The 19,419-nt window shown below is 40.7% G+C and overlaps 1 protein-coding gene across 4 annotated transcripts in view; it reads left to right on the top strand.

The window, feature by feature from the left end:
- Positions 1-19,419, top strand: part of Kiz (kizuna centrosomal protein) — a 103,741-nt gene that overhangs the window by 34,382 nt on the left and 49,940 nt on the right. The gene's annotated exons all lie outside the window — the stretch shown is intronic.

The following is a 19,419-nucleotide window of genomic DNA, read 5'->3' as shown; positions in this document are numbered from 1 at the left end:
CAAACCATTTGCACATTTACCTGTTCATGATACTTGGGTTGGTAATCGAGAATCTGGAGAGATGACTCAGTGGTTAAGAGACACAATGCTTTTGCAGAGGACCTAAGTTCAGTTTCTGCCCCCATTTTGGGCAGCTCACAATCACTTGTAACTCCAGCTCCAGAGCATCCAATACTCTCTTCTGGTCTCTGAAGGCACAAACCAAAAACAGACATACATATACACATAAGTAGAAAAATAAAATCTTGCTGGGTATGGTGGTGTATACCCTTAAATCTAGCACTCTGGAGACAGGGTCAGGTAATTCCCTAAGGTACAGGCCATCCTATTCTACTTAGTAGGAGCTATATAGCAAAGCCCTGTCTTACAAATAAATAATAAACAAACAAATAAAAATCTCTCCCTCTCTGCGTGCATGCGTGTGTGTGTGTGTGTGTGTGTGTGTGTGTGTGTGTTTGCGTATGTGTGTCTGTCTGTCCCAAAGCTAAGTGTTTGGGTAACTTTCCAGACCCACTCTCATAAATGCTTTCAGATATTGAAAACCAGTTCATACAGTCTCTTCATCATAAGGATAATGAACTCTTCTTATAAGAAAACATGCCAAGGGCTGGACAGATAGTTTGGCATTTAAAGGTGCTTGCCACATAAACCTGACAATCGAAGTTCAATCCTTGAAACTTACATACACACAGAAGGAGATAATCAACTCCACAAAATTCACAAAATTACCCTCTTACCTCTCATGCATTCTCCATGCTTGTGTGTATAAACACACACACACACACACACACACACACACACACACACACACACAGAGAGAGAGAGAGAGAGGCTAAATGAATTTTTAAAGAATAAAATGCATACTAAAATGAAAAAATAAAATCCATACTAAAATGAAACAGTAAAATAAATGTTACTAAAAATGGTGATTTGGAATCTCCTTATTTTAAAGAATAAGTAAATTGAAATACAAGTTGATATCCAGCCTCATGCTTTGAAGCACTACCTTTGTTATTTCCATGTGACAGGTGGTGGTTCATTGTCACTTGGAGACCATAGAAGTAACTTGGCTTCGTGTCTCTCATCATTTGGAAAGTAAATATGGCCCATCACTAGTGGTGACAGAGCCTCAAGACAGCATGAAGGCAAGCCTTATTTCCCTAGTGCTTGCTTTGGCCTTGTTCTGTGGTATTGGGATAGAGTCCTGGCCTCCTCCTGCTAGACAAATGCTCAGCCATAGAGTGCACTCAGCCCTGCACAAGTGCTATGTAGATGTCTTCTTGCATCATGTTTGCAGACATTATATTGGATAAAGAGAGTCACATGGTCCATTCCATCTCTTAGGCACTCAAAGTTGCATTGCAAGGGGGTGTACACATGGGATGGGAAGTATATGGTCATTTTTTTTTTAAATATACTCTAGTATTTTAGGAGAAATTCAGATGAAAAAATTCAACATAGATCCTAAGAGTCAAGAAGATTTTGTTGGGAGGCTCAGTGCAGCTTTTTGAAGTCTGGATAGCCTTTAAGTTAGGAGGGAAAGGCAAATTTGGTCTAGAGGAAGCAAGTATGCAGACCCAAAGGACACTGAAGGTATGGGATGAGTTCCACCTCTTATCAAGGAGGAACTTGGGAGTTAAGGGTTCTAGTGTCTACTAGGGAAAGTGGAGAAGGATCTTGAATAATGAATTTGGGGTTCATTTTCTTTATCATGTGGGACTATTGAAGGTTATTTTAAGAGAATGGTAGTATCAGAAATGGCCTCTTTAAAAGGATTAATGTTGCAGTGTTGGCTTCTTCAGGATTCATTATACATGTGGTACACAGAATTCTGAGATGGATCCAAGATCACTGTCCTCTACTACACATCTGATTTCATTCTTCTGATTATTCTATATTATATGGCAGATAAATAGTCCTGCAGACACCATAATGGTCCTGAGTCAGTTGACTTTGGGCTAATCGAGATTATCCAGGTGGGCCTGACCTAATCAGATGAGGCTTTGAAAGAGGTTGGGCCCTTACTGTGGTCAGAGAGATTCTGAGCAGATGAGGTAGACTCAAAGACACAAAATGCCATCTTGTGGCAAGGAATAGTTTTTATACTCTCAATGGACTGAGCATTTCAGTTCTCCAGAGGCAAGAAAAGGAACTCATGGATGAACCTTAGTTGAGATTGTGGTCCCAGCAGATTCCAGGCTGCTGAGACTTGAGCAAAGGGCCCCATTCACCCACATCAAGATCCTGATACTCAGAAACTGAGATAATCAATTTGTGTTAGGTGCCAGAGTTGTGACTTGTTGCACAGCAGTGGAAGGTGGATATGAGATTGGAACCATGGTTTGCATCTTTGTAAGGATTATGTGAGTGGAAGCATTTGTCCGTGAGAAGGTTGAGTCTGTATGTTTAGGGATCAGTGTGAGAACCTGTGGTAACAATGTACACAGGCATGCGGAACCCAGTAGCCCAGTAACCCGGGCTTTCCCTCACCTTTCACCCTCATCATCTGATGATCTAAGTGAGTAGGACATGGTAGATGGGTAGAGGCCAGAAAGGAGGTGTGCACGTCTAAATCAACTTTCTCCCCCTCTCAGTGTTCCTTAGTTGAGGCTTCATGGGCTTTCCTTTCTCACTTGGGCATGTCCATTGTTCCTGTTCTGGTCATATTTCAACATCCATGTTGGTGAGACTTGGTGGGTGTGGGTTCTGACATTTCTAAGCAAAACCATCTCATAACAACTCCCTGTTCTTGTGGCTCTCACAGTCTTACTGCCCTTCTTCTGCAGTGGTCCCTGAGCCTTAGGTGCAGGGGTTGTGTAGATATGTTAGTCAGACCAGGTGCCACAACTCTGCATTCTGATTGGTGTGCTTTTCAAGTGCTGTTCTCTTTGGCTTTTTGGTGTACCTGAGGTGGCAGCTTGTGGCATGCAACCTTTCCAACTGGCCTTCTTTTGGAACAGCATTCATCTTAGGTTTTTTTCTTGTCATTTTGTGGCTTGTGGCTTATTTTCTTTCTAACAATGAATTATATGCTAATATCTGGGTATATCACAATTTATGTATCCACTTATTTGCTCCTGGACATTTTGGTGGCTTCCAGATTTTGTAAGCTATAAAGAAAACTACTGTAAAAGTCCATGTACAGGTATTTGTTTTTTTCTAGATGTATACATGTTCAACAAATTCTCTGTTTAGCTTTAAAAGAAACTGCCAAATTACTGTACCATTTTATATTATTACGAACAGTGAATGATAATTCTTGTTGCTCCAATTTGCATCAGCATTTATTTGCATTTTGTTTTCTAGTATTTTGTTTTGTTGGTTCTGTTTTTTAATTTTAATCACTAAATTGGAGTGTAGTATCTCATTATTTAATTTGCAACTTCTTATTGTGAAATGATACTGAGATTCTTCTCATATACTTATTTCATATCAATGTATCTTTGATGAATCTATATAGATTGCTTGTCTATTTTTTAAATTTAATCCCAGCACTTGGGAGGCAGAGGCAGGCTGATCTCTGTGAGTTCAAGACCAAGAGAAACCCTGTTTCGAAAAACCCAAAGCAGAAACATTTTATGTGTATGGGTGTTTTATGTCTCTGTATTCCATGCATATCAGTGTATACAGAGGCTACAAGAGGGCATTGGAGTCCCTAGAACTAGCGTTACAGATTACTTTAAGTCACCGTGTAAGTGCTGAGAATTGAACTCAGGTCTCTGGAAGAGTAGCAACTGTCCTTAACCACTGAGCAATCTATCCAGTCACCTCTTGCCTATTTTTAATTCTTATTGTGTATTTTTCGTATTTTATGTGATAGATTCTGTCCTTCAAGTAATCTATCCATTTCATCTAATTATCATATTGGTAGACATAACTTTTTCATTTTATTCTTTTATTCACCTTTTGATATTTGTGACATCATTAATGAAGAGCTATCATTGCTGAATTTTATATCTTTTGAAATTTGTTCCCCATCCTCTGCTAGCCTGGTATGGTGTACTAAATAAGTACTTGTCTGCACACCTGCCCACACCAATTCCTGTGTTGAAACTCTCCCAATGTGACTATACATGGAATAAGGCCTGTGAGAAGGTACCAAAGATTACCTGAGGTCGGCAAGAAGGTCCTTAATCTCCAAGGGCTGGTGCCTTTATAAAGAACACTAGAGCTGTCCTCTACACATGAGGACACAGATAGAAGGTGGCCACCTGCAGGCCTTCTCAGGAACTGAATTGGTCACTTCCTATCCCCTAAAACACAATACAATTGAGTTATTTTACCTATAACATTTCATACTTGATCTAAAATCATACTTCTTAATCATAATAATTATTTTATTATTTTAAGTTTGTCAAGTCATGTGATGTTCTTGGTATAGACTGTGTGAGTTTGAGAATAGATTGTGGTATTGTTGGATGCAGTGGTCCACACATTCCGGTTATATCTAACTGTTGCTGCTGTCTTGTTTGCACTCTTCATGGCTGACTGCTCACTGAGTCATTCAGCCACTGAGAGAGGTGGGTTTAGTTCTCAAACTGTAACAGTGGATTTATCTCTACGATTCTACTAGTTTTAACTTATGCATTCCGATTTCATTAAGAATGGACACATTGCTAGGTACAGAAATTTTGGACATTTATCTTGTCGTTCTCTGACTTTTCCAGATTTTATTTTGGGATATGCTTGTAATTTTGGAATTATTAGCCACTGTTGCTTTAAATGTTTTCTCTATTCCTTTACTCTTTTATTCTCCAGCTATCCCCATAGTATGTATGTTATATCCTCTATGGTGTAATATACCACAGTTCTTGGATATTTGGTTACTTTTTTTTCCTTCTTTCTCTTTGCATGTCAATTTTGGGTTTATTTTGACATAATCTTCAAGTTCACCGAATCTCATGCTTTTCCTTCCTATCTTCTCTGTTTTGTCCATGTCAGTTGCAAACTCCTGTGCCCAAGGAAGGAAGAAAAAATACCTTTGTCTTGACATCTCACTTGGCCACTGATTGTTTTCTTTCTTTCTATTTATTTCTGTGATGCTAGAGATCACACCTGGACATTTTGCATTCTAGGCAAATTGCCACTGAGCTACTAAGCTACATCCTCAGCCTCTTTGGTTATTTTCTTTTTAAAAACATGTTTATATTTTTATTCTCTCTGTGTGTCTTTCTGTCTTCCACTCTCTCTCTGTGTGTGTGTATGTGCATGTGTGTGCATGCACACACACACACACACAGGCATGCAGGTGTATACCAATGCCAGTGCACACCGGAGGAGGTCAGAGGACACTTTTGGTGTCAGTTCTCTCTTCTATAATGGGTTCTAAGGATTGAGTTCAGGCCATCTTGCCACCCCTCTCATCCATTTCTTTTTTAAAATATTCTCCTTTCTACTGGGAAATTCACCACAGACATTCTTTTAAAAGAGAGTTGGAGTTTAGCACAAAGATTTTAACATAGACTTAAGCATGGTCATGTATAGAGATAGGTACTCTGGGATTGGATAACACTCAAGTGCATCACAGATTTTCTATATTGAGTTTGACCTTGACATTTTTTCTTTTGGAATTATGTAGATGAGATGGACATGGTAACCCTTCCTTGGCAACACTTTGGAGGCTAAAGCAGGAAGATTGTGCCAGCCTAGGATAACAATGAGGTGAAGGGCTGCCTAGGCTACAGAGTGAGACCATGTCTCAATGAGTAATAACAATAACAAAACAAAACAGTGGTGAGGAGGATAGATCATTTATGATTATACTTTCTATGTCGATATATTAAAATCAAATTATTCTCTTCTCTAGTTACAGTATCATAATTGAAAGTCCAGTTCATTTAAGTTCCCACTTTTATCTAACCCAAATTCCCATCATTTGCTAAGCCCAAAGCTCTGTACTGTGAGCCATGGGGTTTTGTGACAGTTTAAGCTAGCTGCAGATTCTTCAGTGTTCCTTTGAGTCTAGGTTGGCTTATGTCCACTTCAGACAAATAGAGCATGATGGAATAGCTGACCCATGGCTTCTAACAACCATGTTATGTATAACAGACCATGCACCTTTCTACCATATTTCCTAGAACACTCAGTCTTGGAGTCATGCACCATCCTATTAGAAATCTAATTTCTGAGGCTGCTGTGCTAAAGGAATGATGTGTGTATATTCAGTATACTAGCTAAGTCTTCCTGTCCCAGCTGTGCCCATCGAAGTGCCAGACACTTAGGGGAAGCCTTCTGGGACTTGGTTAACAGGTCTTCTTTCTACAGTATCTTCCAAATGACTGCCCCGATAATGTGATAAAGAAGTTCATTCAGCCAAGCTCTGCCAAGTTCCTAACATAAAATCATGAGATACTGTAAGTTGTAATTTTAAGCTACTGAGTTTTGGATGTAGCTAATTTTGAGCCTGTAAGTAGCTGAGTAGGTAGTACATTATTGAACAGTAAGCCTTGAGCCCTTGAGGTATACCAGGATTGTTCTTGCCCCTGTGATATTATTGATCATGCATGTGTAGAATTGGGAAGGAAAAAGATATAAACTGATGAACATTCTTCATGCAAAGTATTATGAAAAATAATAAGGATGTTAAGTGGCTAGAAAAGACATGGGCACCTTTGGGCAAGTCCTTCTGTTAAGGTGAAATTTGAGTGGAGACCTGAAATATATAGGAAAGTCACATTACTTGTGCTCATATATTCTCTGTCCACTTAATCAGCTCTGTGCTTGGTCATTTAATGTTTGGCCTGTTGTATTGGTTTCCTTCTTCTTTTATAGTCCTCTCTTCAAACATATCTGAGAAAGGGAATGAACATATCTCAAGGAAGAACAACCAAGAAAAGGGAACCACACAGTACAGAGGCTATGAAATAAACGTGTATTTGTGATTTCCAAGAAGAGTAGAGGCTACTGGGCTGGAGAGATGGCTCGGTGGTTAAGAGTACTGCCTGCTCTTCCAAAGGTTCACTTCCCAGCAACCGCGTGTTATGAGATCTGGTGCCGTCTTCCGGCTGTTTAAAAAAAAAAAAAAAAAAGAGTAGAGGCCAGAAAAGGTGAGGGCAGAAGGAAACAGAAGACAGCCCCTTCATGAAGGGTCTTATAGGCCATAGGCAGAATTTTGGATTGTACTTCAGTGGAAATGAAGGATCACTGTGGCTGCTTATTAGGCAGTAAACTAAAGAAAAGTGTCATGTCTAGGACTCTAGGACTAAGTGGCAGCAGTAGAAAGGTTTGTCTCTGCCACTCTAGCACTGGGATTGCAAGTGCATATCATACCTGGCATTTTATACCTAAGTGCTAGGAATAAAACCCAAGTCCTCACTCAAGTTGTATAGCAAGCATTTTACTCAATGAGTCATTGACCGTGGCTTCCTTGACTCATTGCTTAATTTTTGTATGTTGATCAGTCTTTGCGTAAATTCCACTTACTAGCCAGGTGGTGGTGGCTCATGCCTTTAATTCCAGCACTCAAGAGGCAGAGGCAAGGTGGATCTCTGTGAGTTCAAGGCCAGCCTGGTCTACTGAGTGAGGCACAGGACAGCCTCCAACACCACAGAGAAACCCTGTCTTGAAAACAAACAAACAAACAAACAAACACACAAATGAAAAAAAAAATCCACTTAATACTGGTGGGGCTGGAGAGATGGCTCAGAGCATTGGCTGCTCTTCCAGAGGTTCTGAGTTCAATTCCCAGTAACCACATGGCACCTCACAACCATCTATAATGAGATGTAATGCCTTCTTCTGGGCGTGCGGGCACACATGCAGGCAGAGCACAATATACATAATACTGGTGCATGTTCTTTTTAATATATTGTTGATGTGTTACTGACAGTGGGAGGGCTTGGTGGGTTTTTTGTTTGTTGTTTTTGTTTTGTTTTTACTCATTTTGGTACTTTGAGATAGTCTCTCACTTTGTAGTCTTGGCTAGCCTGGAACTCATTATGTAGACCAGGCTGGCATTGAAGTCATTGAGATCTACCTGCCTCTGCCTCTGCCTCTGCTTCCTGAGTGCTGGAATTAAAGGCATGAGCCACATCACACTTGACTACTGACAGTTTTGCCTTAGAAATATCAAATATCAGTTTGTGCTTTTCTTTTTTCTTGTATCTTTGTCTGGTATTGGTGTCAGGGTAATGCTAGCTTAATGAAATGAATTTCAGTCTTTCCTTTTTATAAGAGTTTGATAAAGATCACTGTTAAAATATTTTGTAGAAATTGCTATAGCGAGGTATTAGGTTCTGAGTCCATGACTTAGTAGGAAGTTGTGAATACTGATACAGTCTCCTTACCAGATACGTCTAGCCAGACTTTATGTTCTTCATGACCATGTCAGTGTGTTTTCATGCTTCCTCTTTTAGGTCTAATTTACTTGAGACTTTTTTCAATGTGGTACCATTGGTTTGTTTTTTTTTTTTAACATTCTAACAAATTTAACATCCAAAGTACTAATAATAATCTTAAAACATTTCTGTTCATTGATTGTACGCAGTGTCTCATTGTATAGCACAGGCTAGACTTGAACATCCAAATCTTCCTTTCTTAGATTCCCAAGGACTGGCTTTACAGGCATATACCACAGCTGATTTTTCAGTACTTTTATTTTTAGTTATTGAATAATTGTAAATATTTTATGGGATGCACTATGATAGTTGAATATATGTAACATGTTAAGATAATATCAAGGTGATTGGAATTATAATAGTAAACATCCATTTTTCTTAGTCTACCTAGTAATTTGTCAGTTTTGTTTATCCTTCTTAAAAAACCGATTTAGCCAGGCATGCTGGCATGTAACGAATACAGGTTTTTCCTCCCGCCGCCAGTCTTGTCCCGCCGCCGCGCCAGCCCCAAATAATACACAGAGACTCTGTATTAGATATTATACTGTTGGCCAGTTACTACTTTCTTATCGGCTAGCTCTGTCTTAAGTATTAACCCATTTGTGTTAATCTATGTATTTCCATGTGGTCTTCTTACCAGGAGCCGGCTGCTGTGTACTGCTCTCTCCACACTCTCCATGTTGACTCCTCCTATCTACTTCCTCTTTCCTCCTTGTCTCCTAGTCCCTCCTATCTTCCTTTCCTATTGGCCAACAGTGATTTATTCAGTAACCAGTATGAGAAACATATACAGAATTACATCTCCCATCACTGGCACATACCTTTAATCCCAGCACACAGGAGGTAAAAGAAGCAAGTAGATTTCTATGAGTTTTAGGCCACCCATGTCTTCATAGTGAATTTTGGGCCAACCAGAACTACTAGTGAGACCCTGTCTCAAAATAAGAAAACAACACAAAGCAAAACAATATTCATTTCACTTAGATTTTTCTTATTGTTTATATCATTTATTTTTCCTTAATATTTATAGTTTCCTCCTAAGAACTACCTTTAGGCTTGGTCGAACTATTGATGTGAGCTTTCCTTTTTAACATCCTTTAGTGATGTTTTTCCTGTTTCCCATTTGTCTTAAAGTACTTCCTGATTTTCCATTTGACTTCTGTGATTGATGGTGCTTCAGAAGTGTGCTCATTTCCACTTATTTTAGCTTCCCAAGTTTCCTTTCTACCCCTGACTACCGTTCCATTGTATTTGGCCAGGAAATATACTTAGTATGATGGTAGTCTTCACAAACGAGTGTAGTCTTTCTGACATGACATGTGATTCATTCTTGATAGTGTTCTGTATGCTGCTACCATGGGGTAGAATGGTGGGTCCATTCTTCATTGCTTTTTCAGACTATTATTGAAAGTGGAGAATTGAAGTTTTTGACTACCTTTTGGGCTTATACTATATGTTGGTACCTAATTCTCAAACTCAGTAGTCTGTGATCTTTTGGGTTGCTCTCCTAGATACTCACTCCCAACCTCTTCCTCTTTCTTTCCTTTGTTCCCTCCCTCCCTCTTTCCCTCCCTCCCTTTCTTCCTTCCTCTTTCTCTTCCAGAAAGGTTTTTGTTTTGTTTTGTTTTTTGTTTTGTTTTTTTTGGGGTTTTTTTTGGGTTGGCTTTTCGAGACAGGGTTCCTTGTGTAGCCTTGGCTGTCCTGGAACTAGCTCTGTAGACCAGACTGACCTTGAATTCACAGAGATCCTCCTGCCTCTGCCTCCCAAGTGCTGGGATTAAAAGTGTATGCCACCACCGCTCAGCCAGAGAGTCATTTTTAATGAATGAATGTATGTATGTATGTATGTATGTATGTATGTATGATGTGTGTGCCTCAGTGATTGTGTGTGCTTCAGTGTATATATATGCACTGAGTATGTAGGTGCCTATGGAGGGCAGAAAAGGTTGTCAGATCCCCAGAACCTGGTTATACGCTGCTTGATGTGAATGTTGGGAACGGAACCCAGGTCCTCTACAGTTTCAGCAAGTGCTTTTAAATGCTGAACTAGCTCTCTGCTTCCTCAGAGAGATTTTGTTTTTTTGTTTTTTGTTTTTTTGTTTTTTTTAAAGAATGACATTACAGTGGTGCTGATCAAGTATTCCATGCCAGCACTCTGGTAACCACACATGATAGAAGGGGATGGAGGGAAGAAGGAAAAGAGAAGACCTGGGGTTAGTGAGAGAATGGTACTGGTTTCTAGCTATTCCTAAGAGAATTAACTGTCAGGCCAGACCCTCTTAGAGCTACAGGGAAACTAAGCTTTTTCCAAAACAAGTTTGAGTCTAGGACTAGTTTACTTTAAGGGGAATAATTAGAGAGAAGACCCTGTGAGTTAGATCCTGTTTGTTCCAGTCCCAAATAAGGTAGGAGAGAACAGAAGATGGCTGAGTTCTAAGAAAGTTTACAAATAGTCCTCAGAGAAAGGGACTGTGGGCAGTGCTGGTCATTATCTTAACAGAGCTCAGTCATCCCAGTGTAGGTCACAGGTAAAAGTGTACTTTGTATCATTACATTTCAAGTCACTTTGAGATATTCAAGCTGGGCATCAGACAGTGTGGATTACAGGGCTACTATGTCAGCAAGAGCCAAGAGACAAGCCAGCATGCCCTTGTCTGAAGAAATGCTGGCTACTTCAGCTCTCATGCCAGTGCCCAGCACCACCATAGTCCAAGGGGGTATATGCAGGATCAACACAGCTCTTTCCCCATCTCCCTAGTCCCATCATATAAACAGTCACTTTGTCCTGCTTTGAGATGGCCAAGCCATACCAAAAGCGAAGATTCTGCTGTTGGTTCATTAATGTTAAAACACATTTTTCATTTAACTTTTAATTCAATATGTATGGGTGTTTTGCCTGCATGTTTTTCTGTGCACATGTGTGTAGTGCCCAAGGATGTCAGAAAAGACTAGACTAGAGTTAAAGATAGCTGTGAGCTACTGTGTGGATGGTGGAAATAGAACCTGGGTTCTCTGGAAGAGCAGCCTGCACTTCACCCCTCAGCTACCCCTCCAGCCCTAGCTCATATTTAAAAAACAAACAAACAAAAAATGACGAAGAGATGACATTGTAGGGGACAGGGCACAGGCAGGTTATAGATTTGTCATTTTAGCATACTTCTTAAATGTGTTTTAAACAAAAATAATTTGAATGGCTGAAAAGCCTCCATAAGGGCTCTTTTCCCAAACGTAGCTTTCTAAGCTTGTTGACTATCTGTTGATTATCTGGACATGTCAGGATACTATTGGATGCACATAGCACTGTCTCAGAACATCTTGGATAACAGGCACATTGCATTGTTCAGTCAGATCGTAGTGTTGCTTTGTTCACTCACACTTGTCAACAAAATCTCAGTGGTGTTCCATTTCTCTGCTGGGTCATTTTTTGTTGGCCTCATCCTGAGGCCATGAGAAAATGGCAATATCATTGTAATTGTGGACTGGATCTTTAATCTCTGGTGTGATGATATGTGGAGGAGAAGCCTTTGAGAAGTAATTAGAATTAGATGAGACCACAAGAATAGGGTCATCACAATAGAATTAAGTGCTCTTTAGAGACAGAACACTCTTTTTCTCCACTGTGTAAACATAAGGAGAAGGTAGCTGTTTGCAGATCTAGGAGTGGTTCCTTTCTAGGCCTACTCCCTTGATTTTTAGGCTTCCCAGATTCTAGAAGTGAGAGGTGTAGATTTGGGACATTGAAGTCTAATTTACATGAAGATCTCATTTAGACTTTTCAACTTTCGAAGATAAGACTCTCTCCCTCTCTCTCGCCCCCCCCCCTCTTATTTTTCCTTTTGTGAGGAGCAGGGAAAACCTTCAGCCGACTTCTCTTCATATCATATTTGGTCACAGGCCCATTATGTAGACAATCATGGCAGTATGTATTATAATTTTCTTGGACCCCTGGCTTAGACCTTTCAAGATCAAGAGGAGAGGTTGATTACTAAACAAAGTTGAGGTTCCATGAAAAGGGAGAGAAAGAGACATTGAGTAGACACTTGCATTGTGACTGAAGTTATCCAAAAGAGGAGCTTGTAGGGTATGTACTTAGCATATATGAGGGCCCCTGGGGAAGCCTTGGGGGAAGGAAAAAAGAGGTGTGGCTGCACAAAACAGCTAGCCCGAGGAGCTCGTGGTTGAACCTGGAGCCTGGTCTTACACTAAGTTGTTTAGGCCAGCCTTAGACTCACTCTAGCCCAGTCAGCCCTGGAACTGTGGTCCTATTGTCTCAACCTCCAGAGCATCTTAATTAGACCTGTGCCACCAGGCTCAGCTCTAGGAAGATCCTTGACGTGTGATTCTTGTGGCTTTATAGGCAGAGTGCCACATTCAACTATTTTATAATAGACGAATACTACTTTTATAATCAGAGGGAAAATGTAAAGTAGAATAAGCCCTCAGAATCATGTTTTGTAGATGTTCTAGTTGAAATTGTATGGTAGCTGCACAATCCAGTTAGTTATTGATAAAAATAACTTACTGTTACAAGTACACTTTAAATTAGTGGATTTGGCAATATGTAAATTATATCTTAGTAAAACTGCTTAATAAAAACAGTGTCTCCTGGGGTTGGAGAAGTACGCAGCAGCTAAAAGTACTTGTTGCTTTTGCAGAGGACCCAGATTTAGTTTCAAGAACCTACATGTAGAGCTCACAACTATCTATAACTCTGGTTCCAGGGGATCCAGTGTCCTCTTCTGACCTCCATGGGCATGGGACACACACACACACACACACACACACACACACACACACACACACAATACACACACACACACACACACACACACACACATATATATATATATATATATATATATATATATATATGCAGGCAAAAATCACTCACATGAAACAAATATTTTTAAAAATTAAAAAAAACTATCTCTGGAACCGAAAACTTAAATACATAGATCATAGCTATGAGGTACTTGCATGAAGGCAAAAGCACCTTTGATTCTATGTTGGTATCACATTGGTCTTGGGAATCATCATGTAATGGGGATTCTTTTCATGACCATTTAAAAGACACACACACACATACCTCAAATATTTTTCATGCTGTCCAAAATATGCCATAGTTTAGCATGCATACAGTGAAAATAAAAGTGATGAAGAAACAGTAACTTAGTATATATTTTTATCCTTTGATGTCTTTTTAAAATTCACTTCCTCTACGTGTCCATTAAGGATCTTTATATTACATGCTGTTTTTCTTTTATCTTTTTTTTTTTCTTTGTGTTACAGTAGTAGAGAAACTGTTTTGAGCTGGTTGAAGTGATGTGGGGGATGGGGTGGGGGTGCAGCCAGTGATCAAGACTAAGAATGTCAGTGAAGCCCAACATCCAGTGTTCAGACTTTGCCCAAGGCCCAGTTGGCACAAGTGGGCTCAGCTTCCTATTTGTCTCTTGGCTCCTTCCCTCCTGGATTTGGCAAGCTTTCAGGCAGTGTTGCCTGAGGTCTTTATCCTGGCATGCTAAATCAGAATCGCTCCTTGACTGTGACAGTATCACAAGCCTGCTTACTTCAAAACTATACTAGCAAGGCAAGTGTAGCATCAGTTTATACCTGGACCCCATGCTTTACCTCGAACCTCACTCCGTGTACATGGATTGGACAGGGTGTGGCATGCTGCACATCAGAACCTGAGTTCTGTTCCTAGTGGCTGGATGGCAAGTCCCCTTTCATCACTCCTCCTTTTCATTGCCATCTTGTAATGAGTAAGGTTTTTCTGCCCACCATCAGTCTGGTCCCGCCGCCATGCCAGCCCCAAATAACACACCGAGACTCTGTATCAGATATAATGCTGTTGGCCAGGTACTTGTTTCTTATCGGCTAGCTCTGTCTTACTTAACCCATTTCTGTTGATCTAATATTTCCACGTGCTTTCATCTTACCGGGGAATGGGGCAGGCGTCCTGTCTCCCCAGCCTCTCCATCTTGGCTCCTCCTTACTACTTCCTCTCTCTTCCTTATCTCCTAGTCCTGCCTATCTTGCTTTCCTATTGGCCAACAGTGTTTTATTCATTAACCAGTATGAGAAACATATTTACAGAATGACATCTCCCATCATCTCCTCTTTTCTGTCTAAAATAAAAAGAAGGGTTTTAACCTTAGCATGCAAAATATATCACACAACAGTTATCAAATAAGAATTACAGTTAACAATATTTAGTTCATTAACATTTAGCAAGATTTGAAGAAAATATTCCATCTATCCTATCTTTGTGTGTCTAAAGTATAAGTAACTTATCTTTAATCATAAATAAGGAAAACTATAACCATAGATATCTGTCTTCAACTCCATCAAAGACCACAGAGTGATAATATATAAACTCTAGAAATGACAGAGACAGCTCACTGCCTCATCAGTCACCCGAAGTTCTTCTGTAATCTTCCATCTTCAGCCCATAGGCCATACTGTGTCAGGCAGACTCCTCAGCAAAGCAGGAAACTTTAAACTGTCTTCTTACAAATTAATATTTGTAATTGGGAGATTTTTGTCAAAGTCACCTTATGAAGTGGTCAGTAGTTCTTGGCATGACTTCCTGAGGAGTTGTGAACAATATCTTTAAACCTCACATAAGGCACCAACATAGACCAAAGAAATTATTCCATCCATGTCTAGCTTCATGAGCCAATGAGTTTATTGGACTTAGTTACAGAAATGTGAGTGACCTCAGAACAGCAGCTTTAGTGAAAAGAACCCTAGATGAAAAGATCCATGAGCTCCATAAGGGAAGTACCTGCCCTCTTCAGTAAACCTCTTGCATCTTGGACAGGAGGTAGTGAGTGGCTATAATCTCAGGTGAGTGTCTAATGACTTCGATACTCTTCTGTAAGGGAATGTTAATAGACACAATTTTGTGAGGGCCTCTTGTGGGTAAGCCCTGGCACTCTGATTGCAAGGTGCTAATAGCATTGTGATATCCTGGGGATCATGACAGTGACCTAACAATAGTGTTAGAAGAGTACTTGCCTGGCCTGTGAAAGGCCTCTCACTTCAACCACCTGAAAAAATATTTTTACTAAATATTTTGGTACCTGCTCTAGAAAATAACAAAATAAGTAGAAAAATGAAAAAGAATAATATTGTGGAAATGATGATTTTGGTGGCATTGATAGACTTTTTAAGAAATCATGGGCATATGTGCCACTAGTTTCATTTTCATATTACATATACATTCATTGCCTTCTAGCAAATGTCTTCCTAATTTGTGTATTCAGTGGTATTTTGCCAAAAAAAAATATTCTGTGAATTCAAGTGTTCTGCATCTTAGTGATTGAAAACCACTGTGTTCCCAGACAGTTGAGCCTCCTTCCAGTGTTGGGTCTGGAGCCCTGGTGTGTTAGGCATGTGCTGGTCAAGGCTGCTTCAGGAGCATCATCCCACCTTCAGCCGAGAGCACACTTGACGCTGGTATCTGCCATTTTGAAGAATGAAAACGTTTGAGCTGTGTCACATTCCCTGAACTCTGACACTGACAGGAGAAGTGTGGTCATCTTGTTTCTGGACTCTACCCAAGAGAGCAAGTAGCTTCTGTTCTTTTCTTACAACATTTTGCCTGCAGTCTTTCACAATTCATCCATTTGTTTTTCATAATGTTGTGGGATTTTTCCACTTGTTCCTTATCTTGTCTTTTTGTTGATGGTTCCTTTCAGCAGCTTCTTAGGAGAATGAGTATCTGAATCATGAATTGATTCAGCTCCTTCAGTTTAATACAGTGCTGGCTCTTTGAAGGGTTCAGCTGTAACCCAGGACAGTCTTTTCAGCAGTCCTGCTTCGCTTCTGCCATACTCGACAGCAGGGGACAGACGTTAATGGAGGCATTTAGTGTTTCTCTAGCTGATCTCCCTTCCTTGTCATTCTAAAAGTGAACCTAGAGCTGAGTCAGAACATTGGGAGGCACTTGTCCTTTTATAAAATTTTATTGTGTCTTTTATATCATTCATCTTGATCCCATTCATTTCCCAGTCCCTTTGCATCTGCCCTCTGCCACTGCACACCCCCCAAATATAACAAAATTTAAGAGAAAAAGGGGGGGGAGAAAGGAAAAAAACCTAAAAATCTCAACATGGAAGCTGCAGATAGTGAGTCATGCCATGAACACCTTTGTTCACATGTCTTTCCTTGAAAGTGTTCATTGCAAAGTCATTGGTCTGCTTTGAGGCCACTGGTTTCTACTACCCCATTGATGGTGGGCCCTCATTAGTGCTCCTCCTGTACATCCTGTTGTTGCCCTGTGTAGTGGAGTCCTGAAACTTTGGGTCTGCAAGTCAGATCCCTTCATGTGCTCCAGCAGATCATTGATAAGGTGAATGATGGGACAGGCCAAGTCATAAACCTGGGTTTGGGGCCTGAGCAGCTGTAGGGTTGGTCTGTCAAATGTGAAGTGGGGACAGTTCTCCCATGCCCACAATTTCGGGTTGGCTCACCCACACCTGTGCTAATAGATGGCTCTATAGTGCCGCCCTGGAGAGGTACACGGCGTGCTTTCCTGAGTGTTGCAGCTGGTGGGGGTCAGGGTTGGCTTTCTCACATTTATGATCGAGGGGCTAGTTTTCCCACTTGCCTTAGGTATAGATGGATGAGAGGGAGGTCATCATTGCCATCCATGCCACCACAAGACAAATGAGAAACGGGGAGAGCTCTCCTATGCCCACAATTTCAGGGGGCTCATCCACACCTCTGCCAACACTGTTGGCTTAATTGTGTTGCCCAGGCATGGTGCAGGGCCTGCTCTCCCTAGTGTTGCAGCTGGTGGAGGTCAAGGAGAAGTCTCTGCTCTTCCACCCGTCCCAGGCATTGCTGGGACAGGGGCAGCTCCCCCCCCCCCCGCATGCCACCACCAGACACATGGTCAATGGTTGTCCAACTTTTCTTATCACTACTACCCCCAGTGGGAGATGAGACTCTGTGCCAGACTTCATTCTCATTCTCCAGAGTTAATTGGCCTACATAGACACTTCTTTATCCTGGTAAAGTGACATATTTCCAGGAGGTGTAGGTTTTGTTTTTGTTTCTTCATTTTGTTTTGTTTGAGATAGTCTCACTGTATAACCCAAACTGGCACTGAACTCACTATTCTCCTGCCTCTGCCTCTGAAATGCCAAGGTTCTGCTCATGTACCACTATGCTCATCTTATTTTCAGGTTGTGAATGTTTCCTGAGACCTCAGCAAGCCTACCTGCAATTCCCCTTTGCCACTAAGGGCATAACTTTAATGTCTGCTCTGAGCCCCCGTCTCCTTTCTTATACATACATACACATACATGCATATACACCCCTTCCGTATACAAATGTACATATATCTCCTTCCATATGCATGTGTGCACAAGTATGTATGTGTTTGTAGATACAGACACAGAACTGTTACAACACAGCAGTTTGTTGCTTTGCTTTTTTGCTGCTTTTAGATCCCAGACACATCAGTTGTCTTTTTCCCACAAGGACCTTCTAGAGCAGCAATTCTCAACCTGTGGATCATGTACCCTTTGGGAGTCAAAAGGGGTCACCTAAGACCAATGAAAAACAGATATTTACATTACAATTCATAAAAAGTTACAGCTATGAAGTAGCATTGAAAATAATTTTATGGTTGGGGGGTCAAAGCATTAGGAAGGTTGAGAACCACTGCTCTAGAGCTTACATTTGGAAACCCTTAAAATATTGTCTAATAAATACCTGGAAGTAACATTGCCTATAGTATTTTAAGACTTTTCCAAAATAAAGGGCCCAATTATGTTAAATTTGGGAAAGGTATGAAGTTGTAAGATTCTAAGACATTTACCCTGGACACTGTTTTTCATCAGAGAGTAAAGCAAGATAAGCTTAGGATCTGTATGCCCTGAAGATACATTTGGAGGTCCATTTGTACTTCCCTGATGGAAAACTCAACTAACACCCTTAAAATTAAACCCCTCTGCCAATGGGTCAGTGCAGATCTAAAAGAAATCCAGGAAAGTAAGAATACGTTTTAATGATCTTCGCCCCTTACCCATCTGCAGCTAGGAGGATTTTGTCAACTTGTATATTAAGTGTGGCATCCACAGTTATCAAAGAGAGAATAGACTTATCTGCTTCTTAAAAGACATCTACAGCTGTCACTAATGATTCTTGGCTACTAGAAACAGTGACAGGTTCAGGCTGGTTATCTCTGCTCAGGGGTGGGGGGGAAACATCTATTATAAATTCTCCCAGGCCTTCCAGCTCCTCATTAAGAAACTTAAAAAAAAAAAAAAAAAAAAAAAAAAAAATGTGGTAACAGGAGGGGCCTAGTTCTGAGGATGGAAATGGAACAGAATGATGAGGTCTGGTGGGAGGCCAAAGGCGGGTAAAGGCAAGAGTGCTGCTTGTGCAGTTTCCGTGACAATGAAGGGGACCTTAGCACAGCCGGACAGCGCCCTACAAAAGGTAGCCCATAATTCGAGCTGTCAGTTTAATCACAGTGCTTCCAGGTAAAGAGAAGGAACCCTTGTTTCCTGGGTAAAGAGTAGCAGTGTTGTTTGCTGACCCCTGTTCTTTGGGCTGCCACAGACCGCCCTGCTCCGATGGCCTTTGTGTTGCTGGCCCCTCCTTCTCTCCTTCTGGGCATTGTGCTCCCTTCAAGTGGCCCCCTGGAAGGGACCACCCAGGGGGCTGTACAATGGGGACGAAGTAGCCACCAAAACATAGGTTTTGTAAGACAGCCAGTCAAAAGAAAAATACTGTTTAACTATGTATGTGTTTGTCTTTCTACAATTGTTTTTGTGTAGCAAACTTCACAGTGGCTTCACATACAGCAGTTCCTGGGGTGGCAGGCTTGATCAGATAGTCAACAACCAGTTTATTTTCCCAGGGTACTAGTTCTTGCTGTGCTTTTATTTACATTCTTGAATTTATGGCCAGGAAATATGATATCAAAACAAACAAGTTACGTTGGCTTTATTTAAGTATTTTATCAGTAGTCCTCAGAGCTGGCAGCTGAACACCACTCTCTGGTAAAATTTGTCTGTGATACTACTTAACAAAAGCCAGCAGCCTAGAATTCAGTTCTCAATGG

The sequence above is a fragment of the Phodopus roborovskii genome, unplaced genomic scaffold (genome assembly GCF_943737965.1).
Source record: "Phodopus roborovskii unplaced genomic scaffold, PHOROB, whole genome shotgun sequence".
In the NCBI taxonomy this organism is placed as follows: domain Eukaryota; kingdom Metazoa; phylum Chordata; class Mammalia; order Rodentia; family Cricetidae; genus Phodopus; species Phodopus roborovskii.
This window is presented reverse-complemented; position numbering and strand designations above follow the sequence as displayed.